Source organism: Brachyhypopomus gauderio, unplaced genomic scaffold, assembly GCF_052324685.1.
Source record: "Brachyhypopomus gauderio isolate BG-103 unplaced genomic scaffold, BGAUD_0.2 sc171, whole genome shotgun sequence".
In the NCBI taxonomy this organism is placed as follows: domain Eukaryota; kingdom Metazoa; phylum Chordata; class Actinopteri; order Gymnotiformes; family Hypopomidae; genus Brachyhypopomus; species Brachyhypopomus gauderio.
The window spans coordinates 169994-197808 of record NW_027506992.1 but is presented as its reverse complement, the minus strand read 5'-3'; the positions used below and the strand labels follow the sequence as shown (position 1 = coordinate 197808).

The 27815-nt window shown below is 47.5% G+C and overlaps 27 non-coding genes across 27 annotated transcripts; all 27 read right to left on the bottom strand.

The window, feature by feature from the left end:
- Positions 1-540: 540 nt before the first annotated feature.
- On the bottom strand, positions 541-647 carry LOC143501343 (U6 spliceosomal RNA). Its single transcript, XR_013126900.1, has one exon. It is a non-coding gene; the product is annotated as a U6 spliceosomal RNA (small nuclear RNA).
- Positions 648-1565: 918 nt separating this feature from the next.
- LOC143501342 (U6 spliceosomal RNA) lies at positions 1566-1672 on the bottom strand. Its single transcript, XR_013126899.1, has one exon. It is a non-coding gene; the product is annotated as a U6 spliceosomal RNA (small nuclear RNA).
- A 918-nt stretch (positions 1673-2590) lies between these two features.
- Positions 2591-2697, bottom strand: LOC143501341 (U6 spliceosomal RNA). Its single transcript, XR_013126898.1, has one exon. It is a non-coding gene; the product is annotated as a U6 spliceosomal RNA (small nuclear RNA).
- Positions 2698-3609: 912 nt separating this feature from the next.
- On the bottom strand, positions 3610-3716 carry LOC143501338 (U6 spliceosomal RNA). The gene has a single exon (XR_013126896.1). It is a non-coding gene; the product is annotated as a U6 spliceosomal RNA (small nuclear RNA).
- A 912-nt stretch (positions 3717-4628) lies between these two features.
- On the bottom strand, positions 4629-4735 carry LOC143501337 (U6 spliceosomal RNA). The gene has a single exon (XR_013126895.1). It is a non-coding gene; the product is annotated as a U6 spliceosomal RNA (small nuclear RNA).
- A 912-nt stretch (positions 4736-5647) lies between these two features.
- On the bottom strand, positions 5648-5754 carry LOC143501336 (U6 spliceosomal RNA). The gene has a single exon (XR_013126894.1). It is a non-coding gene; the product is annotated as a U6 spliceosomal RNA (small nuclear RNA).
- A 912-nt stretch (positions 5755-6666) lies between these two features.
- Positions 6667-6773, bottom strand: LOC143501335 (U6 spliceosomal RNA). Its single transcript, XR_013126893.1, has one exon. It is a non-coding gene; the product is annotated as a U6 spliceosomal RNA (small nuclear RNA).
- A 918-nt stretch (positions 6774-7691) lies between these two features.
- On the bottom strand, positions 7692-7798 carry LOC143501334 (U6 spliceosomal RNA). Its single transcript, XR_013126892.1, has one exon. It is a non-coding gene; the product is annotated as a U6 spliceosomal RNA (small nuclear RNA).
- A 918-nt stretch (positions 7799-8716) lies between these two features.
- Positions 8717-8823, bottom strand: LOC143501333 (U6 spliceosomal RNA). Its single transcript, XR_013126891.1, has one exon. It is a non-coding gene; the product is annotated as a U6 spliceosomal RNA (small nuclear RNA).
- A 912-nt stretch (positions 8824-9735) lies between these two features.
- Positions 9736-9842, bottom strand: LOC143501332 (U6 spliceosomal RNA). Its single transcript, XR_013126890.1, has one exon. It is a non-coding gene; the product is annotated as a U6 spliceosomal RNA (small nuclear RNA).
- Positions 9843-10754: 912 nt separating this feature from the next.
- Positions 10755-10861, bottom strand: LOC143501331 (U6 spliceosomal RNA). The gene has a single exon (XR_013126889.1). It is a non-coding gene; the product is annotated as a U6 spliceosomal RNA (small nuclear RNA).
- A 918-nt stretch (positions 10862-11779) lies between these two features.
- On the bottom strand, positions 11780-11886 carry LOC143501330 (U6 spliceosomal RNA). Its single transcript, XR_013126888.1, has one exon. It is a non-coding gene; the product is annotated as a U6 spliceosomal RNA (small nuclear RNA).
- A 918-nt stretch (positions 11887-12804) lies between these two features.
- LOC143501329 (U6 spliceosomal RNA) lies at positions 12805-12911 on the bottom strand. The gene has a single exon (XR_013126887.1). It is a non-coding gene; the product is annotated as a U6 spliceosomal RNA (small nuclear RNA).
- Positions 12912-13823: 912 nt separating this feature from the next.
- Positions 13824-13930, bottom strand: LOC143501327 (U6 spliceosomal RNA). The gene has a single exon (XR_013126885.1). It is a non-coding gene; the product is annotated as a U6 spliceosomal RNA (small nuclear RNA).
- A 912-nt stretch (positions 13931-14842) lies between these two features.
- LOC143501326 (U6 spliceosomal RNA) lies at positions 14843-14949 on the bottom strand. The gene has a single exon (XR_013126884.1). It is a non-coding gene; the product is annotated as a U6 spliceosomal RNA (small nuclear RNA).
- A 918-nt stretch (positions 14950-15867) lies between these two features.
- LOC143501325 (U6 spliceosomal RNA) lies at positions 15868-15974 on the bottom strand. The gene has a single exon (XR_013126883.1). It is a non-coding gene; the product is annotated as a U6 spliceosomal RNA (small nuclear RNA).
- A 912-nt stretch (positions 15975-16886) lies between these two features.
- On the bottom strand, positions 16887-16993 carry LOC143501324 (U6 spliceosomal RNA). Its single transcript, XR_013126882.1, has one exon. It is a non-coding gene; the product is annotated as a U6 spliceosomal RNA (small nuclear RNA).
- Positions 16994-17911: 918 nt separating this feature from the next.
- Positions 17912-18018, bottom strand: LOC143501322 (U6 spliceosomal RNA). The gene has a single exon (XR_013126881.1). It is a non-coding gene; the product is annotated as a U6 spliceosomal RNA (small nuclear RNA).
- Positions 18019-18936: 918 nt separating this feature from the next.
- LOC143501424 (U6 spliceosomal RNA) lies at positions 18937-19043 on the bottom strand. The gene has a single exon (XR_013126974.1). It is a non-coding gene; the product is annotated as a U6 spliceosomal RNA (small nuclear RNA).
- A 912-nt stretch (positions 19044-19955) lies between these two features.
- LOC143501423 (U6 spliceosomal RNA) lies at positions 19956-20062 on the bottom strand. Its single transcript, XR_013126973.1, has one exon. It is a non-coding gene; the product is annotated as a U6 spliceosomal RNA (small nuclear RNA).
- A 912-nt stretch (positions 20063-20974) lies between these two features.
- LOC143501422 (U6 spliceosomal RNA) lies at positions 20975-21081 on the bottom strand. The gene has a single exon (XR_013126972.1). It is a non-coding gene; the product is annotated as a U6 spliceosomal RNA (small nuclear RNA).
- A 912-nt stretch (positions 21082-21993) lies between these two features.
- LOC143501421 (U6 spliceosomal RNA) lies at positions 21994-22100 on the bottom strand. Its single transcript, XR_013126971.1, has one exon. It is a non-coding gene; the product is annotated as a U6 spliceosomal RNA (small nuclear RNA).
- A 912-nt stretch (positions 22101-23012) lies between these two features.
- LOC143501420 (U6 spliceosomal RNA) lies at positions 23013-23119 on the bottom strand. The gene has a single exon (XR_013126970.1). It is a non-coding gene; the product is annotated as a U6 spliceosomal RNA (small nuclear RNA).
- Positions 23120-24031: 912 nt separating this feature from the next.
- On the bottom strand, positions 24032-24138 carry LOC143501418 (U6 spliceosomal RNA). Its single transcript, XR_013126968.1, has one exon. It is a non-coding gene; the product is annotated as a U6 spliceosomal RNA (small nuclear RNA).
- A 918-nt stretch (positions 24139-25056) lies between these two features.
- Positions 25057-25163, bottom strand: LOC143501417 (U6 spliceosomal RNA). Its single transcript, XR_013126967.1, has one exon. It is a non-coding gene; the product is annotated as a U6 spliceosomal RNA (small nuclear RNA).
- A 918-nt stretch (positions 25164-26081) lies between these two features.
- LOC143501358 (U6 spliceosomal RNA) lies at positions 26082-26188 on the bottom strand. Its single transcript, XR_013126914.1, has one exon. It is a non-coding gene; the product is annotated as a U6 spliceosomal RNA (small nuclear RNA).
- Positions 26189-27100: 912 nt separating this feature from the next.
- On the bottom strand, positions 27101-27207 carry LOC143501416 (U6 spliceosomal RNA). Its single transcript, XR_013126966.1, has one exon. It is a non-coding gene; the product is annotated as a U6 spliceosomal RNA (small nuclear RNA).
- Between the last annotated feature and the right edge of the window lie 608 nt (positions 27208-27815).

Sequence of the window (27815 nt, the reverse complement as noted above, 5' to 3'; positions counted from 1 at the left end):
GCAAAACCTGACAGGGTGGGGTGGGATGGGTAATATGGTGGGTGGGGCTCCAGGTCAAGGGGTGGGAATTCTATTAAAGGTATGGGACGGGACTGAAGAAAACTCCAGTCTACAACACAAAACTCTGCAATGGACAAAAGTCCTTACATGTTCCACCCTCTACAACCCCTGCTGCATGTTGTTTTGCCAGCTCTGGCAAGCATGGTTCAGTTGTTCATGGACTGATCCCTAGCTCCAGAGAGAGGTGTCCTGATATATTCCTGATTTCAATATTTAAACCACAGCTGAAACATAGGCTCTTTGCATAGTGCTATTGGATAGTATATTCCTGCTGACAATCACACTGCTTTACCTATATCCCTAGTGCCTTATCTTGATTCACTCAGTCGCAAGTGGTATTTCTACCCTATGCTGTTTCTGCCAATCGACCTTGACCACGAGACAAGCCAGCAGATTTGAGAATAAAAACAGTACCGGCTCGAATCTCGGTCGGCAGAAGGTCAACGCCGCAGGATTGCCGTGCCATTTCTCCAGGTTCTTCAAAATGTGGAGCGCTTCACGGATTTGCGTGTCATCCTTTCGCAGGGGCCATGCTAATCTTCTCTGTATCGATCCAATTTTAGTATATGTGCTGCCGTAGCAAGCACAGTAGACGATATGCAGGGGCGTGCTTATAACTCCTTGTGCCAGGAAAAGGGCTCTGCAAAAGGGCAGGTCTGAGAAATTCCTCTGGTATCACTATGATCCCTCAGAGATCAAGAAGGACACGCCCCTTAGGCATGGACCTAAATAACTCCACCCCCAAGCCCAAGCCCAAGACCAAGCCCAAGCCTTTTTGATGTTTATACCTCAAAATGTAACCCTACAAGCTAAAACAGCCAAGAGAGTCAGTTACAAAGTTAAAACACACACGCACATTGTCAGATACGTAAAGTGCCCAGTAAGTATGACTTGACCAAGCAGATAGTTAGGAAGCCTGCCCCATACCGACACAGAAAAGGAAGTAGGGCAAAATGGAGGGCGGGGCAAAACCTGACAGGGTGGGGTGGGATGGGTAATATGGTGGGTGGGGCTCCAGGTCAAGGGGTGGGAATTCTATTAAAGGTATGGGACGGGACTGAAGAAAACTCCAGTCTACAACACAAAACTCTGCAATGGACAAAAGTCCTTACATGTTCCACCCTCTACAACCCCTGCTGCATGTTGTTTTGCCAGCTCTGGCAAGCATGGTTCAGTTGTTCATGGACTGATCCCTAGCTCCAGAGAGAGGTGTCCTGATATATTCCTGATTTCAATATTTAAACCACAGCTGAAACATAGGCTCTTTGCATAGTGCTATTGGATAGTATATTCCTGCTGACAATCACACTGCTTTACCTATATCCCTAGTGCCTTATCTTGATTCACTCAGTCGCAAGTGGTATTTCTACCCTATGCTGTTTCTGCCAATCGACCTTGACCACGAGACAAGCCAGCAGATTTGAGAATAAAAACAGTACCGGCTCGAATCTCGGTCGGCAGAAGGTCAACGCCGCAGGATTGCCGTGCCATTTCTCCAGGTTCTTCAAAATGTGGAGCGCTTCACGGATTTGCGTGTCATCCTTTCGCAGGGGCCATGCTAATCTTCTCTGTATCGATCCAATTTTAGTATATGTGCTGCCGTAGCAAGCACAGTAGACGATATGCAGGGGCGTGCTTATAACTCCTTGTGCCAGGAAAAGGGCTCTGCAAAAGGGCAGGTCTGAGAAATTCCTCTGGTATCACTATGATCCCTCAGAGATCAAGAAGGACACGCCCCTTAGGCATGGACCTAAATAACTCCACCCCCAAGCCCAAGCCCAAGACCAAGCCCAAGCCTTTTTGATGTTTATACCTCAAAATGTAACCCTACAAGCTAAAACAGCCAAGAGAGTCAGTTACAAAGTTAAAGCACACACGCACATTGTCAGATACGTAAAGTGCCCAGTAAGTATGACTTGACCAAGCAGATAGTTAGGAAGCCTGCCCCATACCGACACAGAAAAGGAAGTAGGGCAAAATGGAGGGCGGGGCAAAACCTGACAGGGTGGGGTGGGATGGGTAATATGGTGGGTGGGGCTCCAGGTCAAGGGGTGGGAATTCTATTAAAGGTATGGGACGGGACTGAAGAAAACTCCAGTCTACAACACAAAACTCTGCAATGGACAAAAGTCCTTACATGTTCCACCCTCTACAACCCCTGCTGCATGTTGTTTTGCCAGCTCTGGCAAGCATGGTTCAGTTGTTCATGGACTGATCCCTAGCTCCAGAGAGAGGTGTCCTGATATATTCCTGATTTCAATATTTAAACCACAGCTGAAACATAGGCTCTTTGCATAGTGCTATTGGATAGTATATTCCTGCTGACAATCACACTGCTTTACCTATATCCCTAGTGCCTTATCTTGATTCACTCAGTCGCAAGTGGTATTTCTACCCTATGCTGTTTCTGCCAATCGACCTTGACCACGAGACAAGCCAGCAGATTTGAGAATAAAAACAGTACCGGCTCGAATCTCGGTCGGCAGAAGGTCAACGCCGCAGGATTGCCGTGCCATTTCTCCAGGTTCTTCAAAATGTGGAGCGCTTCACGGATTTGCGTGTCATCCTTTCGCAGGGGCCATGCTAATCTTCTCTGTATCGATCCAATTTTAGTATATGTGCTGCCGTAGCAAGCACAGTAGACGATATGCAGGGGCGTGCTTATAACTCCTTGTGCCAGGAAAAGGGCTCTGCAAAAGGGCAGGTCTGAGAAATTCCTCTGGTATCACTATGATCCCTCAGAGATCAAGAAGGACACGCCCCTTAGGCATGGACCTAAATAACTCCACCCCCAAGCCCAAGCCCAAGCCCAAGCCTTTTTGATGTTTATACCTCAAAATGTAACCCTACAAGCTAAAACAGCCAAGAGAGTCAGTTACAAAGTTAAAGCACACACGCACATTGTCAGATACGTAAAGTGCCCAGTAAGTATGACTTGACCAAGCAGATAGTTAGGAAGCCTGCCCCATACCGACACAGAAAAGGAAGTAGGGCAAAATGGAGGGCGGGGCAAAACCTGACATGGTGGGGTGGGATGGGTAATATGGTGGGTGGGGCTCCAGGTCAAGGGGTGGGAATTCTATTAAAGGTATGGGACGGGACTGAAGAAAACTCCAGTCTACAACACAAAACTCTGCAATGGACAAAAGTCCTTACATGTTCCACCCTCTACAACCCCTGCTGCATGTTGTTTTGCCAGCTCTGGCAAGCATGGTTCAGTTGTTCATGGACTGATCCCTAGCTCCAGAGAGAGGTGTCCTGATATATTCCTGATTTCAATATTTAAACCACAGCTGAAACATAGGCTCTTTGCATAGTGCTATTGGATAGTATATTCCTGCTGACAATCACACTGCTTTACCTATATCCCTAGTGCCTTATCTTGATTCACTCAGTCGCAAGTGGTATTTCTACCCTATGCTGTTTCTGCCAATCGACCTTGACCACGAGACAAGCCAGCAGATTTGAGAATAAAAACAGTACCGGCTCGAATCTCGGTCGGCAGAAGGTCAACGCCGCAGGATTGCCGTGCCATTTCTCCAGGTTCTTCAAAATGTGGAGCGCTTCACGGATTTGCGTGTCATCCTTTCGCAGGGGCCATGCTAATCTTCTCTGTATCGATCCAATTTTAGTATATGTGCTGCCGTAGCAAGCACAGTAGACGATATGCAGGGGCGTGCTTATAACTCCTTGTGCCAGGAAAAGGGCTCTGCAAAAGGGCAGGTCTGAGAAATTCCTCTGGTATCACTATGATCCCTCAGAGATCAAGAAGGACACGCCCCTTAGGCATGGACCTAAATAACTCCACCCCCAAGCCCAAGCCCAAGCCCAAGCCTTTTTGATGTTTATACCTCAAAATGTAACCCTACAAGCTAAAACAGCCAAGAGAGTCAGTTACAAAGTTAAAACACACACGCACATTGTCAGATACGTAAAGTGCCCAGTAAGTATGACTTGACCAAGCAGATAGTTAGGAAGCCTGCCCCATACCGACACAGAAAAGGAAGTAGGGCAAAATGGAGGGCGGGGCAAAACCTGACAGGGTGGGGTGGGATGGGTAATATGGTGGGTGGGGCTCCAGGTCAAGGGGTGGGAATTCTATTAAAGGTATGGGACGGGACTGAAGAAAACTCCAGTCTACAACACAAAACTCTGCAATGGACAAAAGTCCTTACATGTTCCACCCTCTACAACCCCTGCTGCATGTTGTTTTGCCAGCTCTGGCAAGCATGGTTCAGTTGTTCATGGACTGATCCCTAGCTCCAGAGAGAGGTGTCCTGATATATTCCTGATTTCAATATTTAAACCACAGCTGAAACATAGGCTCTTTGCATAGTGCTATTGGATAGTATATTCCTGCTGACAATCACACTGCTTTACCTATATCCCTAGTGCCTTATCTTGATTCACTCAGTCGCAAGTGGTATTTCTACCCTATGCTGTTTCTGCCAATCGACCTTGACCACGAGACAAGCCAGCAGATTTGAGAATAAAAACAGTACCGGCTCGAATCTCGGTCGGCAGAAGGTCAACGCCGCAGGATTGCCGTGCCATTTCTCCAGGTTCTTCAAAATGTGGAGCGCTTCACGGATTTGCGTGTCATCCTTTCGCAGGGGCCATGCTAATCTTCTCTGTATCGATCCAATTTTAGTATATGTGCTGCCGTAGCAAGCACAGTAGACGATATGCAGGGGCGTGCTTATAACTCCTTGTGCCAGGAAAAGGGCTCTGCAAAAGGGCAGGTCTGAGAAATTCCTCTGGTATCACTATGATCCCTCAGAGATCAAGAAGGACACGCCCCTTAGGCATGGACCTAAATAACTCCACCCCCAAGCCCAAGCCCAAGCCCAAGCCTTTTTGATGTTTATACCTCAAAATGTAACCCTACAAGCTAAAACAGCCAAGAGAGTCAGTTACAAAGTTAAAGCACACACGCACATTGTCAGATACGTAAAGTGCCCAGTAAGTATGACTTGACCAAGCAGATAGTTAGGAAGCCTGCCCCATACCGACACAGAAAAGGAAGTAGGGCAAAATGGAGGGCGGGGCAAAACCTGACATGGTGGGGTGGGATGGGTAATATGGTGGGTGGGGCTCCAGGTCAAGGGGTGGGAATTCTATTAAAGGTATGGGACGGGACTGAAGAAAACTCCAGTCTACAACACAAAACTCTGCAATGGACAAAAGTCCTTACATGTTCCACCCTCTACAACCCCTGCTGCATGTTGTTTTGCCAGCTCTGGCAAGCATGGTTCAGTTGTTCATGGACTGATCCCTAGCTCCAGAGAGAGGTGTCCTGATATATTCCTGATTTCAATATTTAAACCACAGCTGAAACATAGGCTCTTTGCATAGTGCTATTGGATAGTATATTCCTGCTGACAATCACACTGCTTTACCTATATCCCTAGTGCCTTATCTTGATTCACTCAGTCGCAAGTGGTATTTCTACCCTATGCTGTTTCTGCCAATCGACCTTGACCACGAGACAAGCCAGCAGATTTGAGAATAAAAACAGTACCGGCTCGAATCTCGGTCGGCAGAAGGTCAACGCCGCAGGATTGCCGTGCCATTTCTCCAGGTTCTTCAAAATGTGGAGCGCTTCACGGATTTGCGTGTCATCCTTTCGCAGGGGCCATGCTAATCTTCTCTGTATCGATCCAATTTTAGTATATGTGCTGCCGTAGCAAGCACAGTAGACGATATGCAGGGGCGTGCTTATAACTCCTTGTGCCAGGAAAAGGGCTCTGCAAAAGGGCAGGTCTGAGAAATTCCTCTGGTATCACTATGATCCCTCAGAGATCAAGAAGGACACGCCCCTTAGGCATGGACCTAAATAACTCCACCCCCAAGCCCAAGCCCAAGCCCAAGCCTTTTTGATGTTTATACCTCAAAATGTAACCCTACAAGCTAAAACAGCCAAGAGAGTCAGTTACAAAGTTAAAGCACACACGCACATTGTTAGATACGTAAAGTGCCCAGTAAGTATGACTTGACCAAGCAGATAGTTAGGAAGCCTGCCCCATACCGACACAGAAAAGGAAGTAGGGCAAAATGGAGGGCGGGGCAAAACCTGACAGGGTGGGGTGGGATGGGTAATATGGTGGGTGGGGCTCCAGGTCAAGGGGTGGGAATTCTATTAAAGGTATGGGACGGGACTGAAGAAAACTCCAGTCTACAACACAAAACTCTGCAATGGACAAAAGTCCTTACATGTTCCACCCTCTACAACCCCTGCTGCATGTTGTTTTGCCAGCTCTGGCAAGCATGGTTCAGTTGTTCATGGACTGATCCCTAGCTCCAGAGAGAGGTGTCCTGATATATTCCTGATTTCAATATTTAAACCACAGCTGAAACATAGGCTCTTTGCATAGTGCTATTGGATAGTATATTCCTGCTGACAATCACACTGCTTTACCTATATCCCTAGTGCCTTATCTTGATTCACTCAGTCGCAAGTGGTATTTCTACCCTATGCTGTTTCTGCCAATCGACCTTGACCACGAGACAAGCCAGCAGATTTGAGAATAAAAACAGTACCGGCTCGAATCTCGGTCGGCAGAAGGTCAACGCCGCAGGATTGCCGTGCCATTTCTCCAGGTTCTTCAAAATGTGGAGCGCTTCACGGATTTGCGTGTCATCCTTTCGCAGGGGCCATGCTAATCTTCTCTGTATCGATCCAATTTTAGTATATGTGCTGCCGTAGCAAGCACAGTAGACGATATGCAGGGGCGTGCTTATAACTCCTTGTGCCAGGAAAAGGGCTCTGCAAAAGGGCAGGTCTGAGAAATTCCTCTGGTATCACTATGATCCCTCAGAGATCAAGAAGGACACGCCCCTTAGGCATGGACCTAAATAACTCCACCCCCAAGCCCAAGCCCAAGACCAAGCCCAAGCCTTTTTGATGTTTATACCTCAAAATGTAACCCTACAAGCTAAAACAGCCAAGAGAGTCAGTTACAAAGTTAAAACACACACGCACATTGTCAGATACGTAAAGTGCCCAGTAAGTATGACTTGACCAAGCAGATAGTTAGGAAGCCTGCCCCATACCGACACAGAAAAGGAAGTAGGGCAAAATGGAGGGCGGGGCAAAACCTGACAGGGTGGGGTGGGATGGGTAATATGGTGGGTGGGGCTCCAGGTCAAGGGGTGGGAATTCTATTAAAGGTATGGGACGGGACTGAAGAAAACTCCAGTCTACAACACAAAACTCTGCAATGGACAAAAGTCCTTACATGTTCCACCCTCTACAACCCCTGCTGCATGTTGTTTTGCCAGCTCTGGCAAGCATGGTTCAGTTGTTCATGGACTGATCCCTAGCTCCAGAGAGAGGTGTCCTGATATATTCCTGATTTCAATATTTAAACCACAGCTGAAACATAGGCTCTTTGCATAGTGCTATTGGATAGTATATTCCTGCTGACAATCACACTGCTTTACCTATATCCCTAGTGCCTTATCTTGATTCACTCAGTCGCAAGTGGTATTTCTACCCTATGCTGTTTCTGCCAATCGACCTTGACCACGAGACAAGCCAGCAGATTTGAGAATAAAAACAGTACCGGCTCGAATCTCGGTCGGCAGAAGGTCAACGCCGCAGGATTGCCGTGCCATTTCTCCAGGTTCTTCAAAATGTGGAGCGCTTCACGGATTTGCGTGTCATCCTTTCGCAGGGGCCATGCTAATCTTCTCTGTATCGATCCAATTTTAGTATATGTGCTGCCGTAGCAAGCACAGTAGACGATATGCAGGGGCGTGCTTATAACTCCTTGTGCCAGGAAAAGGGCTCTGCAAAAGGGCAGGTCTGAGAAATTCCTCTGGTATCACTATGATCCCTCAGAGATCAAGAAGGACACGCCCCTTAGGCATGGACCTAAATAACTCCACCCCCAAGCCCAAGCCCAAGACCAAGCCCAAGCCTTTTTGATGTTTATACCTCAAAATGTAACCCTACAAGCTAAAACAGCCAAGAGAGTCAGTTACAAAGTTAAAGCACACACGCACATTGTCAGATACGTAAAGTGCCCAGTAAGTATGACTTGACCAAGCAGATAGTTAGGAAGCCTGCCCCATACCGACACAGAAAAGGAAGTAGGGCAAAATGGAGGGCGGGGCAAAACCTGACAGGGTGGGGTGGGATGGGTAATATGGTGGGTGGGGCTCCAGGTCAAGGGGTGGGAATTCTATTAAAGGTATGGGACGGGACTGAAGAAAACTCCAGTCTACAACACAAAACTCTGCAATGGACAAAAGTCCTTACATGTTCCACCCTCTACAACCCCTGCTGCATGTTGTTTTGCCAGCTCTGGCAAGCATGGTTCAGTTGTTCATGGACTGATCCCTAGCTCCAGAGAGAGGTGTCCTGATATATTCCTGATTTCAATATTTAAACCACAGCTGAAACATAGGCTCTTTGCATAGTGCTATTGGATAGTATATTCCTGCTGACAATCACACTGCTTTACCTATATCCCTAGTGCCTTATCTTGATTCACTCAGTCGCAAGTGGTATTTCTACCCTATGCTGTTTCTGCCAATCGACCTTGACCACGAGACAAGCCAGCAGATTTGAGAATAAAAACAGTACCGGCTCGAATCTCGGTCGGCAGAAGGTCAACGCCGCAGGATTGCCGTGCCATTTCTCCAGGTTCTTCAAAATGTGGAGCGCTTCACGGATTTGCGTGTCATCCTTTCGCAGGGGCCATGCTAATCTTCTCTGTATCGATCCAATTTTAGTATATGTGCTGCCGTAGCAAGCACAGTAGACGATATGCAGGGGCGTGCTTATAACTCCTTGTGCCAGGAAAAGGGCTCTGCAAAAGGGCAGGTCTGAGAAATTCCTCTGGTATCACTATGATCCCTCAGAGATCAAGAAGGACACGCCCCTTAGGCATGGACCTAAATAACTCCACCCCCAAGCCCAAGCCCAAGCCCAAGCCTTTTTGATGTTTATACCTCAAAATGTAACCCTACAAGCTAAAACAGCCAAGAGAGTCAGTTACAAAGTTAAAGCACACACGCACATTGTCAGATACGTAAAGTGCCCAGTAAGTATGACTTGACCAAGCAGATAGTTAGGAAGCCTGCCCCATACCGACACAGAAAAGGAAGTAGGGCAAAATGGAGGGCGGGGCAAAACCTGACATGGTGGGGTGGGATGGGTAATATGGTGGGTGGGGCTCCAGGTCAAGGGGTGGGAATTCTATTAAAGGTATGGGACGGGACTGAAGAAAACTCCAGTCTACAACACAAAACTCTGCAATGGACAAAAGTCCTTACATGTTCCACCCTCTACAACCCCTGCTGCATGTTGTTTTGCCAGCTCTGGCAAGCATGGTTCAGTTGTTCATGGACTGATCCCTAGCTCCAGAGAGAGGTGTCCTGATATATTCCTGATTTCAATATTTAAACCACAGCTGAAACATAGGCTCTTTGCATAGTGCTATTGGATAGTATATTCCTGCTGACAATCACACTGCTTTACCTATATCCCTAGTGCCTTATCTTGATTCACTCAGTCGCAAGTGGTATTTCTACCCTATGCTGTTTCTGCCAATCGACCTTGACCACGAGACAAGCCAGCAGATTTGAGAATAAAAACAGTACCGGCTCGAATCTCGGTCGGCAGAAGGTCAACGCCGCAGGATTGCCGTGCCATTTCTCCAGGTTCTTCAAAATGTGGAGCGCTTCACGGATTTGCGTGTCATCCTTTCGCAGGGGCCATGCTAATCTTCTCTGTATCGATCCAATTTTAGTATATGTGCTGCCGTAGCAAGCACAGTAGACGATATGCAGGGGCGTGCTTATAACTCCTTGTGCCAGGAAAAGGGCTCTGCAAAAGGGCAGGTCTGAGAAATTCCTCTGGTATCACTATGATCCCTCAGAGATCAAGAAGGACACGCCCCTTAGGCATGGACCTAAATAACTCCACCCCCAAGCCCAAGCCCAAGCCCAAGCCTTTTTGATGTTTATACCTCAAAATGTAACCCTACAAGCTAAAACAGCCAAGAGAGTCAGTTACAAAGTTAAAGCACACACGCACATTGTTAGATACGTAAAGTGCCCAGTAAGTATGACTTGACCAAGCAGATAGTTAGGAAGCCTGCCCCATACCGACACAGAAAAGGAAGTAGGGCAAAATGGAGGGCGGGGCAAAACCTGACAGGGTGGGGTGGGATGGGTAATATGGTGGGTGGGGCTCCAGGTCAAGGGGTGGGAATTCTATTAAAGGTATGGGACGGGACTGAAGAAAACTCCAGTCTACAACACAAAACTCTGCAATGGACAAAAGTCCTTACATGTTCCACCCTCTACAACCCCTGCTGCATGTTGTTTTGCCAGCTCTGGCAAGCATGGTTCAGTTGTTCATGGACTGATCCCTAGCTCCAGAGAGAGGTGTCCTGATATATTCCTGATTTCAATATTTAAACCACAGCTGAAACATAGGCTCTTTGCATAGTGCTATTGGATAGTATATTCCTGCTGACAATCACACTGCTTTACCTATATCCCTAGTGCCTTATCTTGATTCACTCAGTCGCAAGTGGTATTTCTACCCTATGCTGTTTCTGCCAATCGACCTTGACCACGAGACAAGCCAGCAGATTTGAGAATAAAAACAGTACCGGCTCGAATCTCGGTCGGCAGAAGGTCAACGCCGCAGGATTGCCGTGCCATTTCTCCAGGTTCTTCAAAATGTGGAGCGCTTCACGGATTTGCGTGTCATCCTTTCGCAGGGGCCATGCTAATCTTCTCTGTATCGATCCAATTTTAGTATATGTGCTGCCGTAGCAAGCACAGTAGACGATATGCAGGGGCGTGCTTATAACTCCTTGTGCCAGGAAAAGGGCTCTGCAAAAGGGCAGGTCTGAGAAATTCCTCTGGTATCACTATGATCCCTCAGAGATCAAGAAGGACACGCCCCTTAGGCATGGACCTAAATAACTCCACCCCCAAGCCCAAGCCCAAGACCAAGCCCAAGCCTTTTTGATGTTTATACCTCAAAATGTAACCCTACAAGCTAAAACAGCCAAGAGAGTCAGTTACAAAGTTAAAGCACACACGCACATTGTCAGATACGTAAAGTGCCCAGTAAGTATGACTTGACCAAGCAGATAGTTAGGAAGCCTGCCCCATACCGACACAGAAAAGGAAGTAGGGCAAAATGGAGGGCGGGGCAAAACCTGACAGGGTGGGGTGGGATGGGTAATATGGTGGGTGGGGCTCCAGGTCAAGGGGTGGGAATTCTATTAAAGGTATGGGACGGGACTGAAGAAAACTCCAGTCTACAACACAAAACTCTGCAATGGACAAAAGTCCTTACATGTTCCACCCTCTACAACCCCTGCTGCATGTTGTTTTGCCAGCTCTGGCAAGCATGGTTCAGTTGTTCATGGACTGATCCCTAGCTCCAGAGAGAGGTGTCCTGATATATTCCTGATTTCAATATTTAAACCACAGCTGAAACATAGGCTCTTTGCATAGTGCTATTGGATAGTATATTCCTGCTGACAATCACACTGCTTTACCTATATCCCTAGTGCCTTATCTTGATTCACTCAGTCGCAAGTGGTATTTCTACCCTATGCTGTTTCTGCCAATCGACCTTGACCACGAGACAAGCCAGCAGATTTGAGAATAAAAACAGTACCGGCTCGAATCTCGGTCGGCAGAAGGTCAACGCCGCAGGATTGCCGTGCCATTTCTCCAGGTTCTTCAAAATGTGGAGCGCTTCACGGATTTGCGTGTCATCCTTTCGCAGGGGCCATGCTAATCTTCTCTGTATCGATCCAATTTTAGTATATGTGCTGCCGTAGCAAGCACAGTAGACGATATGCAGGGGCGTGCTTATAACTCCTTGTGCCAGGAAAAGGGCTCTGCAAAAGGGCAGGTCTGAGAAATTCCTCTGGTATCACTATGATCCCTCAGAGATCAAGAAGGACACGCCCCTTAGGCATGGACCTAAATAACTCCACCCCCAAGCCCAAGCCCAAGACCAAGCCCAAGCCTTTTTGATGTTTATACCTCAAAATGTAACCCTACAAGCTAAAACAGCCAAGAGAGTCAGTTACAAAGTTAAAACACACACGCACATTGTCAGATACGTAAAGTGCCCAGTAAGTATGACTTGACCAAGCAGATAGTTAGGAAGCCTGCCCCATACCGACACAGAAAAGGAAGTAGGGCAAAATGGAGGGCGGGGCAAAACCTGACAGGGTGGGGTGGGATGGGTAATATGGTGGGTGGGGCTCCAGGTCAAGGGGTGGGAATTCTATTAAAGGTATGGGACGGGACTGAAGAAAACTCCAGTCTACAACACAAAACTCTGCAATGGACAAAAGTCCTTACATGTTCCACCCTCTACAACCCCTGCTGCATGTTGTTTTGCCAGCTCTGGCAAGCATGGTTCAGTTGTTCATGGACTGATCCCTAGCTCCAGAGAGAGGTGTCCTGATATATTCCTGATTTCAATATTTAAACCACAGCTGAAACATAGGCTCTTTGCATAGTGCTATTGGATAGTATATTCCTGCTGACAATCACACTGCTTTACCTATATCCCTAGTGCCTTATCTTGATTCACTCAGTCGCAAGTGGTATTTCTACCCTATGCTGTTTCTGCCAATCGACCTTGACCACGAGACAAGCCAGCAGATTTGAGAATAAAAACAGTACCGGCTCGAATCTCGGTCGGCAGAAGGTCAACGCCGCAGGATTGCCGTGCCATTTCTCCAGGTTCTTCAAAATGTGGAGCGCTTCACGGATTTGCGTGTCATCCTTTCGCAGGGGCCATGCTAATCTTCTCTGTATCGATCCAATTTTAGTATATGTGCTGCCGTAGCAAGCACAGTAGACGATATGCAGGGGCGTGCTTATAACTCCTTGTGCCAGGAAAAGGGCTCTGCAAAAGGGCAGGTCTGAGAAATTCCTCTGGTATCACTATGATCCCTCAGAGATCAAGAAGGACACGCCCCTTAGGCATGGACCTAAATAACTCCACCCCCAAGCCCAAGCCCAAGCCCAAGCCTTTTTGATGTTTATACCTCAAAATGTAACCCTACAAGCTAAAACAGCCAAGAGAGTCAGTTACAAAGTTAAAGCACACACGCACATTGTCAGATACGTAAAGTGCCCAGTAAGTATGACTTGACCAAGCAGATAGTTAGGAAGCCTGCCCCATACCGACACAGAAAAGGAAGTAGGGCAAAATGGAGGGCGGGGCAAAACCTGACATGGTGGGGTGGGATGGGTAATATGGTGGGTGGGGCTCCAGGTCAAGGGGTGGGAATTCTATTAAAGGTATGGGACGGGACTGAAGAAAACTCCAGTCTACAACACAAAACTCTGCAATGGACAAAAGTCCTTACATGTTCCACCCTCTACAACCCCTGCTGCATGTTGTTTTGCCAGCTCTGGCAAGCATGGTTCAGTTGTTCATGGACCGATCCCTAGCTCCAGAGAGAGGTGTCCTGATATATTCCTGATTTCAATATTTAAACCACAGCTGAAACATAGGCTCTTTGCATAGTGCTATTGGATAGTATATTCCTGCTGACAATCACACTGCTTTACCTATATCCCTAGTGCCTTATCTTGATTCACTCAGTCGCAAGTGGTATTTCTACCCTATGCTGTTTCTGCCAATCGACCTTGACCACGAGACAAGCCAGCAGATTTGAGAATAAAAACAGTACCGGCTCGAATCTCGGTCGGCAGAAGTTCAACGCCGCAGGATTGCCGTGCCATTTCTCCAGGTTCTTCAAAATGTGGAGCGCTTCACGGATTTGCGTGTCATCCTTTCGCAGGGGCCATGCTAATCTTCTCTGTATCGATCCAATTTTAGTATATGTGCTGCCGTAGCAAGCACAGTAGACGATATGCAGGGGCGTGCTTATAACTCCTTGTGCCAGGAAAAGGGCTCTGCAAAAGGGCAGGTCTGAGAAATTCCTCTGGTATCACTATGATCCCTCAGAGATCAAGAAGGACACGCCCCTTAGGCATGGACCTAAATAACTCCACCCCCAAGCCCAAGCCCAAGCCCAAGCCTTTTTGATGTTTATACCTCAAAATGTAACCCTACAAGCTAAAACAGCCAAGAGAGTCAGTTACAAAGTTAAAGCACACACGCACATTGTCAGATACGTAAAGTGCCCAGTAAGTATGACTTGACCAAGCAGATAGTTAGGAAGCCTGCCCCATACCGACACAGAAAAGGAAGTAGGGCAAAATGGAGGGCGGGGCAAAACCTGACAGGGTGGGGTGGGATGGGTAATATGGTGGGTGGGGCTCCAGGTCAAGGGGTGGGAATTCTATTAAAGGTATGGGACGGGACTGAAGAAAACTCCAGTCTACAACACAAAACTCTGCAATGGACAAAAGTCCTTACATGTTCCACCCTCTACAACCCCTGCTGCATGTTGTTTTGCCAGCTCTGGCAAGCATGGTTCAGTTGTTCATGGACTGATCCCTAGCTCCAGAGAGAGGTGTCCTGATATATTCCTGATTTCAATATTTAAACCACAGCTGAAACATAGGCTCTTTGCATAGTGCTATTGGATAGTATATTCCTGCTGACAATCACACTGCTTTACCTATATCCCTAGTGCCTTATCTTGATTCACTCAGTCGCAAGTGGTATTTCTACCCTATGCTGTTTCTGCCAATCGACCTTGACCACGAGACAAGCCAGCAGATTTGAGAATAAAAACAGTACCGGCTCGAATCTCGGTCGGCAGAAGGTCAACGCCGCAGGATTGCCGTGCCATTTCTCCAGGTTCTTCAAAATGTGGAGCGCTTCACGGATTTGCGTGTCATCCTTTCGCAGGGGCCATGCTAATCTTCTCTGTATCGATCCAATTTTAGTATATGTGCTGCCGTAGCAAGCACAGTAGACGATATGCAGGGGCGTGCTTATAACTCCTTGTGCCAGGAAAAGGGCTCTGCAAAAGGGCAGGTCTGAGAAATTCCTCTGGTATCACTATGATCCCTCAGAGATCAAGAAGGACACGCCCCTTAGGCATGGACCTAAATAACTCCACCCCCAAGCCCAAGCCCAAGACCAAGCCCAAGCCTTTTTGATGTTTATACCTCAAAATGTAACCCTACAAGCTAAAACAGCCAAGAGAGTCAGTTACAAAGTTAAAGCACACACGCACATTGTCAGATACGTAAAGTGCCCAGTAAGTATGACTTGACCAAGCAGATAGTTAGGAAGCCTGCCCCATACCGACACAGAAAAGGAAGTAGGGCAAAATGGAGGGCGGGGCAAAACCTGACAGGGTGGGGTGGGATGGGTAATATGGTGGGTGGGGCTCCAGGTCAAGGGGTGGGAATTCTATTAAAGGTATGGGACGGGACTGAAGAAAACTCCAGTCTACAACACAAAACTCTGCAATGGACAAAAGTCCTTACATGTTCCACCCTCTACAACCCCTGCTGCATGTTGTTTTGCCAGCTCTGGCAAGCATGGTTCAGTTGTTCATGGACTGATCCCTAGCTCCAGAGAGAGGTGTCCTGATATATTCCTGATTTCAATATTTAAACCACAGCTGAAACATAGGCTCTTTGCATAGTGCTATTGGATAGTATATTCCTGCTGACAATCACACTGCTTTACCTATATCCCTAGTGCCTTATCTTGATTCACTCAGTCGCAAGTGGTATTTCTACCCTATGCTGTTTCTGCCAATCGACCTTGACCACGAGACAAGCCAGCAGATTTGAGAATAAAAACAGTACCGGCTCGAATCTCGGTCGGCAGAAGGTCAACGCCGCAGGATTGCCGTGCCATTTCTCCAGGTTCTTCAAAATGTGGAGCGCTTCACGGATTTGCGTGTCATCCTTTCGCAGGGGCCATGCTAATCTTCTCTGTATCGATCCAATTTTAGTATATGTGCTGCCGTAGCAAGCACAGTAGACGATATGCAGGGGCGTGCTTATAACTCCTTGTGCCAGGAAAAGGGCTCTGCAAAAGGGCAGGTCTGAGAAATTCCTCTGGTATCACTATGATCCCTCAGAGATCAAGAAGGACACGCCCCTTAGGCATGGACCTAAATAACTCCACCCCCAAGCCCAAGCCCAAGCCCAAGCCTTTTTGATGTTTATACCTCAAAATGTAACCCTACAAGCTAAAACAGCCAAGAGAGTCAGTTACAAAGTTAAAGCACACACGCACATTGTCAGATACGTAAAGTGCCCAGTAAGTATGACTTGACCAAGCAGATAGTTAGGAAGCCTGCCCCATACCGACACAGAAAAGGAAGTAGGGCAAAATGGAGGGCGGGGCAAAACCTGACAGGGTGGGGTGGGATGGGTAATATGGTGGGTGGGGCTCCAGGTCAAGGGGTGGGAATTCTATTAAAGGTATGGGACGGGACTGAAGAAAACTCCAGTCTACAACACAAAACTCTGCAATGGACAAAAGTCCTTACATGTTCCACCCTCTACAACCCCTGCTGCATGTTGTTTTGCCAGCTCTGGCAAGCATGGTTCAGTTGTTCATGGACTGATCCCTAGCTCCAGAGAGAGGTGTCCTGATATATTCCTGATTTCAATATTTAAACCACAGCTGAAACATAGGCTCTTTGCATAGTGCTATTGGATAGTATATTCCTGCTGACAATCACACTGCTTTACCTATATCCCTAGTGCCTTATCTTGATTCACTCAGTCGCAAGTGGTATTTCTACCCTATGCTGTTTCTGCCAATCGACCTTGACCACGAGACAAGCCAGCAGATTTGAGAATAAAAACAGTACCGGCTCGAATCTCGGTCGGCAGAAGGTCAACGCCGCAGGATTGCCGTGCCATTTCTCCAGGTTCTTCAAAATGTGGAGCGCTTCACGGATTTGCGTGTCATCCTTTCGCAGGGGCCATGCTAATCTTCTCTGTATCGATCCAATTTTAGTATATGTGCTGCCGTAGCAAGCACAGTAGACGATATGCAGGGGCGTGCTTATAACTCCTTGTGCCAGGAAAAGGGCTCTGCAAAAGGGCAGGTCTGAGAAATTCCTCTGGTATCACTATGATCCCTCAGAGATCAAGAAGGACACGCCCCTTAGGCATGGACCTAAATAACTCCACCCCCAAGCCCAAGCCCAAGACCAAGCCCAAGCCTTTTTGATGTTTATACCTCAAAATGTAACCCTACAAGCTAAAACAGCCAAGAGAGTCAGTTACAAAGTTAAAACACACACGCACATTGTCAGATACGTAAAGTGCCCAGTAAGTATGACTTGACCAAGCAGATAGTTAGGAAGCCTGCCCCATACCGACACAGAAAAGGAAGTAGGGCAAAATGGAGGGCGGGGCAAAACCTGACAGGGTGGGGTGGGATGGGTAATATGGTGGGTGGGGCTCCAGGTCAAGGGGTGGGAATTCTATTAAAGGTATGGGACGGGACTGAAGAAAACTCCAGTCTACAACACAAAACTCTGCAATGGACAAAAGTCCTTACATGTTCCACCCTCTACAACCCCTGCTGCATGTTGTTTTGCCAGCTCTGGCAAGCATGGTTCAGTTGTTCATGGACTGATCCCTAGCTCCAGAGAGAGGTGTCCTGATATATTCCTGATTTCAATATTTAAACCACAGCTGAAACATAGGCTCTTTGCATAGTGCTATTGGATAGTATATTCCTGCTGACAATCACACTGCTTTACCTATATCCCTAGTGCCTTATCTTGATTCACTCAGTCGCAAGTGGTATTTCTACCCTATGCTGTTTCTGCCAATCGACCTTGACCACGAGACAAGCCAGCAGATTTGAGAATAAAAACAGTACCGGCTCGAATCTCGGTCGGCAGAAGGTCAACGCCGCAGGATTGCCGTGCCATTTCTCCAGGTTCTTCAAAATGTGGAGCGCTTCACGGATTTGCGTGTCATCCTTTCGCAGGGGCCATGCTAATCTTCTCTGTATCGATCCAATTTTAGTATATGTGCTGCCGTAGCAAGCACAGTAGACGATATGCAGGGGCGTGCTTATAACTCCTTGTGCCAGGAAAAGGGCTCTGCAAAAGGGCAGGTCTGAGAAATTCCTCTGGTATCACTATGATCCCTCAGAGATCAAGAAGGACACGCCCCTTAGGCATGGACCTAAATAACTCCACCCCCAAGCCCAAGCCCAAGCCCAAGCCCAAGCCTTTTTGATGTTTATACCTCAAAATGTAACCCTACAAGCTAAAACAGCCAAGAGAGTCAGTTACAAAGTTAAAACACACACGCACATTGTCAGATACGTAAAGTGCCCAGTAAGTATGACTTGACCAAGCAGATAGTTAGGAAGCCTGCCCCATACCGACACAGAAAAGGAAGTAGGGCAAAATGGAGGGCGGGGCAAAACCTGACAGGGTGGGGTGGGATGGGTAATATGGTGGGTGGGGCTCCAGGTCAAGGGGTGGGAATTCTATTAAAGGTATGGGACGGGACTGAAGAAAACTCCAGTCTACAACACAAAACTCTGCAATGGACAAAAGTCCTTACATGTTCCACCCTCTACAACCCCTGCTGCATGTTGTTTTGCCAGCTCTGGCAAGCATGGTTCAGTTGTTCATGGACTGATCCCTAGCTCCAGAGAGAGGTGTCCTGATATATTCCTGATTTCAATATTTAAACCACAGCTGAAACATAGGCTCTTTGCATAGTGCTATTGGATAGTATATTCCTGCTGACAATCACACTGCTTTACCTATATCCCTAGTGCCTTATCTTGATTCACTCAGTCGCAAGTGGTATTTCTACCCTATGCTGTTTCTGCCAATCGACCTTGACCACGAGACAAGCCAGCAGATTTGAGAATAAAAACAGTACCGGCTCGAATCTCGGTCGGCAGAAGGTCAACGCCGCAGGATTGCCGTGCCATTTCTCCAGGTTCTTCAAAATGTGGAGCGCTTCACGGATTTGCGTGTCATCCTTTCGCAGGGGCCATGCTAATCTTCTCTGTATCGATCCAATTTTAGTATATGTGCTGCCGTAGCAAGCACAGTAGACGATATGCAGGGGCGTGCTTATAACTCCTTGTGCCAGGAAAAGGGCTCTGCAAAAGGGCAGGTCTGAGAAATTCCTCTGGTATCACTATGATCCCTCAGAGATCAAGAAGGACACGCCCCTTAGGCATGGACCTAAATAACTCCACCCCCAAGCCCAAGCCCAAGCCCAAGCCTTTTTGATGTTTATACCTCAAAATGTAACCCTACAAGCTAAAACAGCCAAGAGAGTCAGTTACAAAGTTAAAGCACACACGCACATTGTCAGATACGTAAAGTGCCCAGTAAGTATGACTTGACCAAGCAGATAGTTAGGAAGCCTGCCCCATACCGACACAGAAAAGGAAGTAGGGCAAAATGGAGGGCGGGGCAAAACCTGACATGGTGGGGTGGGATGGGTAATATGGTGGGTGGGGCTCCAGGTCAAGGGGTGGGAATTCTATTAAAGGTATGGGACGGGACTGAAGAAAACTCCAGTCTACAACACAAAACTCTGCAATGGACAAAAGTCCTTACATGTTCCACCCTCTACAACCCCTGCTGCATGTTGTTTTGCCAGCTCTGGCAAGCATGGTTCAGTTGTTCATGGACCGATCCCTAGCTCCAGAGAGAGGTGTCCTGATATATTCCTGATTTCAATATTTAAACCACAGCTGAAACATAGGCTCTTTGCATAGTGCTATTGGATAGTATATTCCTGCTGACAATCACACTGCTTTACCTATATCCCTAGTGCCTTATCTTGATTCACTCAGTCGCAAGTGGTATTTCTACCCTATGCTGTTTCTGCCAATCGACCTTGACCACGAGACAAGCCAGCAGATTTGAGAATAAAAACAGTACCGGCTCGAATCTCGGTCGGCAGAAGTTCAACGCCGCAGGATTGCCGTGCCATTTCTCCAGGTTCTTCAAAATGTGGAGCGCTTCACGGATTTGCGTGTCATCCTTTCGCAGGGGCCATGCTAATCTTCTCTGTATCGATCCAATTTTAGTATATGTGCTGCCGTAGCAAGCACAGTAGACGATATGCAGGGGCGTGCTTATAACTCCTTGTGCCAGGAAAAGGGCTCTGCAAAAGGGCAGGTCTGAGAAATTCCTCTGGTATCACTATGATCCCTCAGAGATCAAGAAGGACACGCCCCTTAGGCATGGACCTAAATAACTCCACCCCCAAGCCCAAGCCCAAGCCCAAGCCTTTTTGATGTTTATACCTCAAAATGTAACCCTACAAGCTAAAACAGCCAAGAGAGTCAGTTACAAAGTTAAAACACACACGCACATTGTCAGATACGTAAAGTGCCCAGTAAGTATGACTTGACCAAGCAGATAGTTAGGAAGCCTGCCCCATACCGACACAGAAAAGGAAGTAGGGCAAAATGGAGGGCGGGGCAAAACCTGACAGGGTGGGGTGGGATGGGTAATATGGTGGGTGGGGCTCCAGGTCAAGGGGTGGGAATTCTATTAAAGGTATGGGACGGGACTGAAGAAAACTCCAGTCTACAACACAAAACTCTGCAATGGACAAAAGTCCTTACATGTTCCACCCTCTACAACCCCTGCTGCATGTTGTTTTGCCAGCTCTGGCAAGCATGGTTCAGTTGTTCATGGACTGATCCCTAGCTCCAGAGAGAGGTGTCCTGATATATTCCTGATTTCAATATTTAAACCACAGCTGAAACATAGGCTCTTTGCATAGTGCTATTGGATAGTATATTCCTGCTGACAATCACACTGCTTTACCTATATCCCTAGTGCCTTATCTTGATTCACTCAGTCGCAAGTGGTATTTCTACCCTATGCTGTTTCTGCCAATCGACCTTGACCACGAGACAAGCCAGCAGATTTGAGAATAAAAACAGTACCGGCTCGAATCTCGGTCGGCAGAAGGTCAACGCCGCAGGATTGCCGTGCCATTTCTCCAGGTTCTTCAAAATGTGGAGCGCTTCACGGATTTGCGTGTCATCCTTTCGCAGGGGCCATGCTAATCTTCTCTGTATCGATCCAATTTTAGTATATGTGCTGCCGTAGCAAGCACAGTAGACGATATGCAGGGGCGTGCTTATAACTCCTTGTGCCAGGAAAAGGGCTCTGCAAAAGGGCAGGTCTGAGAAATTCCTCTGGTATCACTATGATCCCTCAGAGATCAAGAAGGACACGCCCCTTAGGCATGGACCTAAATAACTCCACCCCCAAGCCCAAGCCCAAGCCCAAGCCTTTTTGATGTTTATACCTCAAAATGTAACCCTACAAGCTAAAACAGCCAAGAGAGTCAGTTACAAAGTTAAAGCACACACGCACATTGTCAGATACGTAAAGTGCCCAGTAAGTATGACTTGACCAAGCAGATAGTTAGGAAGCCTGCCCCATACCGACACAGAAAAGGAAGTAGGGCAAAATGGAGGGCGGGGCAAAACCTGACATGGTGGGGTGGGATGGGTAATATGGTGGGTGGGGCTCCAGGTCAAGGGGTGGGAATTCTATTAAAGGTATGGGACGGGACTGAAGAAAACTCCAGTCTACAACACAAAACTCTGCAATGGACAAAAGTCCTTACATGTTCCACCCTCTACAACCCCTGCTGCATGTTGTTTTGCCAGCTCTGGCAAGCATGGTTCAGTTGTTCATGGACCGATCCCTAGCTCCAGAGAGAGGTGTCCTGATATATTCCTGATTTCAATATTTAAACCACAGCTGAAACATAGGCTCTTTGCATAGTGCTATTGGATAGTATATTCCTGCTGACAATCACACTGCTTTACCTATATCCCTAGTGCCTTATCTTGATTCACTCAGTCGCAAGTGGTATTTCTACCCTATGCTGTTTCTGCCAATCGACCTTGACCACGAGACAAGCCAGCAGATTTGAGAATAAAAACAGTACCGGCTCGAATCTCGGTCGGCAGAAGTTCAACGCCGCAGGATTGCCGTGCCATTTCTCCAGGTTCTTCAAAATGTGGAGCGCTTCACGGATTTGCGTGTCATCCTTTCGCAGGGGCCATGCTAATCTTCTCTGTATCGATCCAATTTTAGTATATGTGCTGCCGTAGCAAGCACAGTAGACGATATGCAGGGGCGTGCTTATAACTCCTTGTGCCAGGAAAAGGGCTCTGCAAAAGGGCAGGTCTGAGAAATTCCTCTGGTATCACTATGATCCCTCAGAGATCAAGAAGGACACGCCCCTTAGGCATGGACCTAAATAACTCCACCCCCAAGCCCAAGCCCAAGCCCAAGCCTTTTTGATGTTTATACCTCAAAATGTAACCCTACAAGCTAAAACAGCCAAGAGAGTCAGTTACAAAGTTAAAACACACACGCACATTGTCAGATACGTAAAGTGCCCAGTAAGTATGACTTGACCAAGCAGATAGTTAGGAAGCCTGCCCCATACCGACACAGAAAAGGAAGTAGGGCAAAATGGAGGGCGGGGCAAAACCTGACAGGGTGGGGTGGGATGGGTAATATGGTGGGTGGGGCTCCAGGTCAAGGGGTGGGAATTCTATTAAAGGTATGGGACGGGACTGAAGAAAACTCCAGTCTACAACACAAAACTCTGCAATGGACAAAAGTCCTTACATGTTCCACCCTCTACAACCCCTGCTGCATGTTGTTTTGCCAGCTCTGGCAAGCATGGTTCAGTTGTTCATGGACTGATCCCTAGCTCCAGAGAGAGGTGTCCTGATATATTCCTGATTTCAATATTTAAACCACAGCTGAAACATAGGCTCTTTGCATAGTGCTATTGGATAGTATATTCCTGCTGACAATCACACTGCTTTACCTATATCCCTAGTGCCTTATCTTGATTCACTCAGTCGCAAGTGGTATTTCTACCCTATGCTGTTTCTGCCAATCGACCTTGACCACGAGACAAGCCAGCAGATTTGAGAATAAAAACAGTACCGGCTCGAATCTCGGTCGGCAGAAGGTCAACGCCGCAGGATTGCCGTGCCATTTCTCCAGGTTCTTCAAAATGTGGAGCGCTTCACGGATTTGCGTGTCATCCTTTCGCAGGGGCCATGCTAATCTTCTCTGTATCGATCCAATTTTAGTATATGTGCTGCCGTAGCAAGCACAGTAGACGATATGCAGGGGCGTGCTTATAACTCCTTGTGCCAGGAAAAGGGCTCTGCAAAAGGGCAGGTCTGAGAAATTCCTCTGGTATCACTATGATCCCTCAGAGATCAAGAAGGACACGCCCCTTAGGCATGGACCTAAATAACTCCACCCCCAAGCCCAAGCCCAAGCCCAAGCCTTTTTGATGTTTATACCTCAAAATGTAACCCTACAAGCTAAAACAGCCAAGAGAGTCAGTTACAAAGTTAAAGCACACACGCACATTGTCAGATACGTAAAGTGCCCAGTAAGTATGACTTGACCAAGCAGATAGTTAGGAAGCCTGCCCCATACCGACACAGAAAAGGAAGTAGGGCAAAATGGAGGGCGGGGCAAAACCTGACAGGGTGGGGTGGGATGGGTAATATGGTGGGTGGGGCTCCAGGTCAAGGGGTGGGAATTCTATTAAAGGTATGGGACGGGACTGAAGAAAACTCCAGTCTACAACACAAAACTCTGCAATGGACAAAAGTCCTTACATGTTCCACCCTCTACAACCCCTGCTGCATGTTGTTTTGCCAGCTCTGGCAAGCATGGTTCAGTTGTTCATGGACTGATCCCTAGCTCCAGAGAGAGGTGTCCTGATATATTCCTGATTTCAATATTTAAACCACAGCTGAAACATAGGCTCTTTGCATAGTGCTATTGGATAGTATATTCCTGCTGACAATCACACTGCTTTACCTATATCCCTAGTGCCTTATCTTGATTCACTCAGTCGCAAGTGGTATTTCTACCCTATGCTGTTTCTGCCAATCGACCTTGACCACGAGACAAGCCAGCAGATTTGAGAATAAAAACAGTACCGGCTCGAATCTCGGTCGGCAGAAGGTCAACGCCGCAGGATTGCCGTGCCATTTCTCCAGGTTCTTCAAAATGTGGAGCGCTTCACGGATTTGCGTGTCATCCTTTCGCAGGGGCCATGCTAATCTTCTCTGTATCGATCCAATTTTAGTATATGTGCTGCCGTAGCAAGCACAGTAGACGATATGCAGGGGCGTGCTTATAACTCCTTGTGCCAGGAAAAGGGCTCTGCAAAAGGGCAGGTCTGAGAAATTCCTCTGGTATCACTATGATCCCTCAGAGATCAAGAAGGACACGCCCCTTAGGCATGGACCTAAATAACTCCACCCCCAAGCCCAAGCCCAAGACCAAGCCCAAGCCTTTTTGATGTTTATACCTCAAAATGTAACCCTACAAGCTAAAACAGCCAAGAGAGTCAGTTACAAAGTTAAAGCACACACGCACATTGTCAGATACGTAAAGTGCCCAGTAAGTATGACTTGACCAAGCAGATAGTTAGGAAGCCTGCCCCATACCGACACAGAAAAGGAAGTAGGGCAAAATGGAGGGCGGGGCAAAACCTGACAGGGTGGGGTGGGATGGGTAATATGGTGGGTGGGGCTCCAGGTCAAGGGGTGGGAATTCTATTAAAGGTATGGGACGGGACTGAAGAAAACTCCAGTCTACAACACAAAACTCTGCAATGGACAAAAGTCCTTACATGTTCCACCCTCTACAACCCCTGCTGCATGTTGTTTTGCCAGCTCTGGCAAGCATGGTTCAGTTGTTCATGGACTGATCCCTAGCTCCAGAGAGAGGTGTCCTGATATATTCCTGATTTCAATATTTAAACCACAGCTGAAACATAGGCTCTTTGCATAGTGCTATTGGATAGTATATTCCTGCTGACAATCACACTGCTTTACCTATATCCCTAGTGCCTTATCTTGATTCACTCAGTCGCAAGTGGTATTTCTACCCTATGCTGTTTCTGCCAATCGACCTTGACCACGAGACAAGCCAGCAGATTTGAGAATAAAAACAGTACCGGCTCGAATCTCGGTCGGCAGAAGGTCAACGCCGCAGGATTGCCGTGCCATTTCTCCAGGTTCTTCAAAATGTGGAGCGCTTCACGGATTTGCGTGTCATCCTTTCGCAGGGGCCATGCTAATCTTCTCTGTATCGATCCAATTTTAGTATATGTGCTGCCGTAGCAAGCACAGTAGACGATATGCAGGGGCGTGCTTATAACTCCTTGTGCCAGGAAAAGGGCTCTGCAAAAGGGCAGGTCTGAGAAATTCCTCTGGTATCACTATGATCCCTCAGAGATCAAGAAGGACACGCCCCTTAGGCATGGACCTAAATAACTCCACCCCCAAGCCCAAGCCCAAGACCAAGCCCAAGCCTTTTTGATGTTTATACCTCAAAATGTAACCCTACAAGCTAAAACAGCCAAGAGAGTCAGTTACAAAGTTAAAACACACACGCACATTGTCAGATACGTAAAGTGCCCAGTAAGTATGACTTGACCAAGCAGATAGTTAGGAAGCCTGCCCCATACCGACACAGAAAAGGAAGTAGGGCAAAATGGAGGGCGGGGCAAAACCTGACAGGGTGGGGTGGGATGGGTAATATGGTGGGTGGGGCTCCAGGTCAAGGGGTGGGAATTCTATTAAAGGTATGGGACGGGACTGAAGAAAACTCCAGTCTACAACACAAAACTCTGCAATGGACAAAAGTCCTTACATGTTCCACCCTCTACAACCCCTGCTGCATGTTGTTTTGCCAGCTCTGGCAAGCATGGTTCAGTTGTTCATGGACTGATCCCTAGCTCCAGAGAGAGGTGTCCTGATATATTCCTGATTTCAATATTTAAACCACAGCTGAAACATAGGCTCTTTGCATAGTGCTATTGGATAGTATATTCCTGCTGACAATCACACTGCTTTACCTATATCCCTAGTGCCTTATCTTGATTCACTCAGTCGCAAGTGGTATTTCTACCCTATGCTGCTTCTGCCAATCGACCTTGACCACGAGACAAGCCAGCAGATTTGAGAATAAAAACAGTACCGGCTCGAATCTCGGTCGGCAGAAGGTCAACGCCGCAGGATTGCCGTGCCATTTCTCCAGGTTCTTCAAAATGTGGAGCGCTTCACGGATTTGCGTGTCATCCTTTCGCAGGGGCCATGCTAATCTTCTCTGTATCGATCCAATTTTAGTATATGTGCTGCCATAGCAAGCACAGTAGACGATATGCAGGGGCGTGCTTATAACTCCTTGTGCCAGGAAAAGGGCTCTGCAAAAGGGCAGGTCTGAGAAATTCCTCTGGTATCACTATGATCCCTCAGAGATCAAGAAGGACACGCCCCTTAGGCATGGACCTAAATAACTCCACCCCCAAGCCCAAGCCCAAGCCCAAGCCTTTTTGATGTTTATACCTCAAAATGTAACCCTACAAGCTAAAACAGCCAAGAGAGTCAGTTACAAAGTTAAAGCACACACGCACATTGTCAGATACGTAAAGTGCCCAGTAAGTATGACTTGACCAAGCAGATAGTTAGGAAGCCTGCCCCATACCGACACAGAAAAGGAAGTAGGGCAAAATGGAGGGCGGGGCAAAACCTGACAGGGTGGGGTGGGATGGGTAATATGGTGGGTGGGGCTCCAGGTCAAGGGGTGGGAATTCTATTAAAGGTATGGGACGGGACTGAAGAAAACTCCAGTCTACAACACAAAACTCTGCAATGGACAAAAGTCCTTACATGTTCCACCCTCTACAACCCCTGCTGCATGTTGTTTTGCCAGCTCTGGCAAGCATGGTTCAGTTGTTCATGGACTGATCCCTAGCTCCAGAGAGAGGTGTCCTGATATATTCCTGATTTCAATATTTAAACCACAGCTGAAACATAGGCTCTTTGCATAGTGCTATTGGATAGTATATTCCTGCTGACAATCACACTGCTTTACCTATATCCCTAGTGCCTTATCTTGATTCACTCAGTCGCAAGTGGTATTTCTACCCTATGCTGTTTCTGCCAATCGACCTTGACCACGAGACAAGCCAGCAGATTTGAGAATAAAAACAGTACCGGCTCGAATCTCGGTCGGCAGAAGGTCAACGCCGCAGGATTGCCGTGCCATTTCTCCAGGTTCTTCAAAATGTGGAGCGCTTCACGGATTTGCGTGTCATCCTTTCGCAGGGGCCATGCTAATCTTCTCTGTATCGATCCAATTTTAGTATATGTGCTGCCGTAGCAAGCACAGTAGACGATATGCAGGGGCGTGCTTATAACTCCTTGTGCCAGGAAAAGGGCTCTGCAAAAGGGCAGGTCTGAGAAATTCCTCTGGTATCACTATGATCCCTCAGAGATCAAGAAGGACACGCCCCTTAGGCATGGACCTAAATAACTCCACCCCCAAGCCCAAGCCCAAGCCCAAGCCTTTTTGATGTTTATACCTCAAAATGTAACCCTACAAGCTAAAACAGCCAAGAGAGTCAGTTACAAAGTTAAAACACACACGCACATTGTCAGATACGTAAAGTGCCCAGTAAGTATGACTTGACCAAGCAGATAGTTAGGAAGCCTGCCCCATACCGACACAGAAAAGGAAGTAGGGCAAAATGGAGGGCGGGGCAAAACCTGACAGGGTGGGGTGGGATGGGTAATATGGTGGGTGGGGCTCCAGGTCAAGGGGTGGGAATTCTATTAAAGGTATGGGACGGGACTGAAGAAAACTCCAGTCTACAACACAAAACTCTGCAATGGACAAAAGTCCTTACATGTTCCACCCTCTACAACCCCTGCTGCATGTTGTTTTGCCAGCTCTGGCAAGCATGGTTCAGTTGTTCATGGACTGATCCCTAGCTCC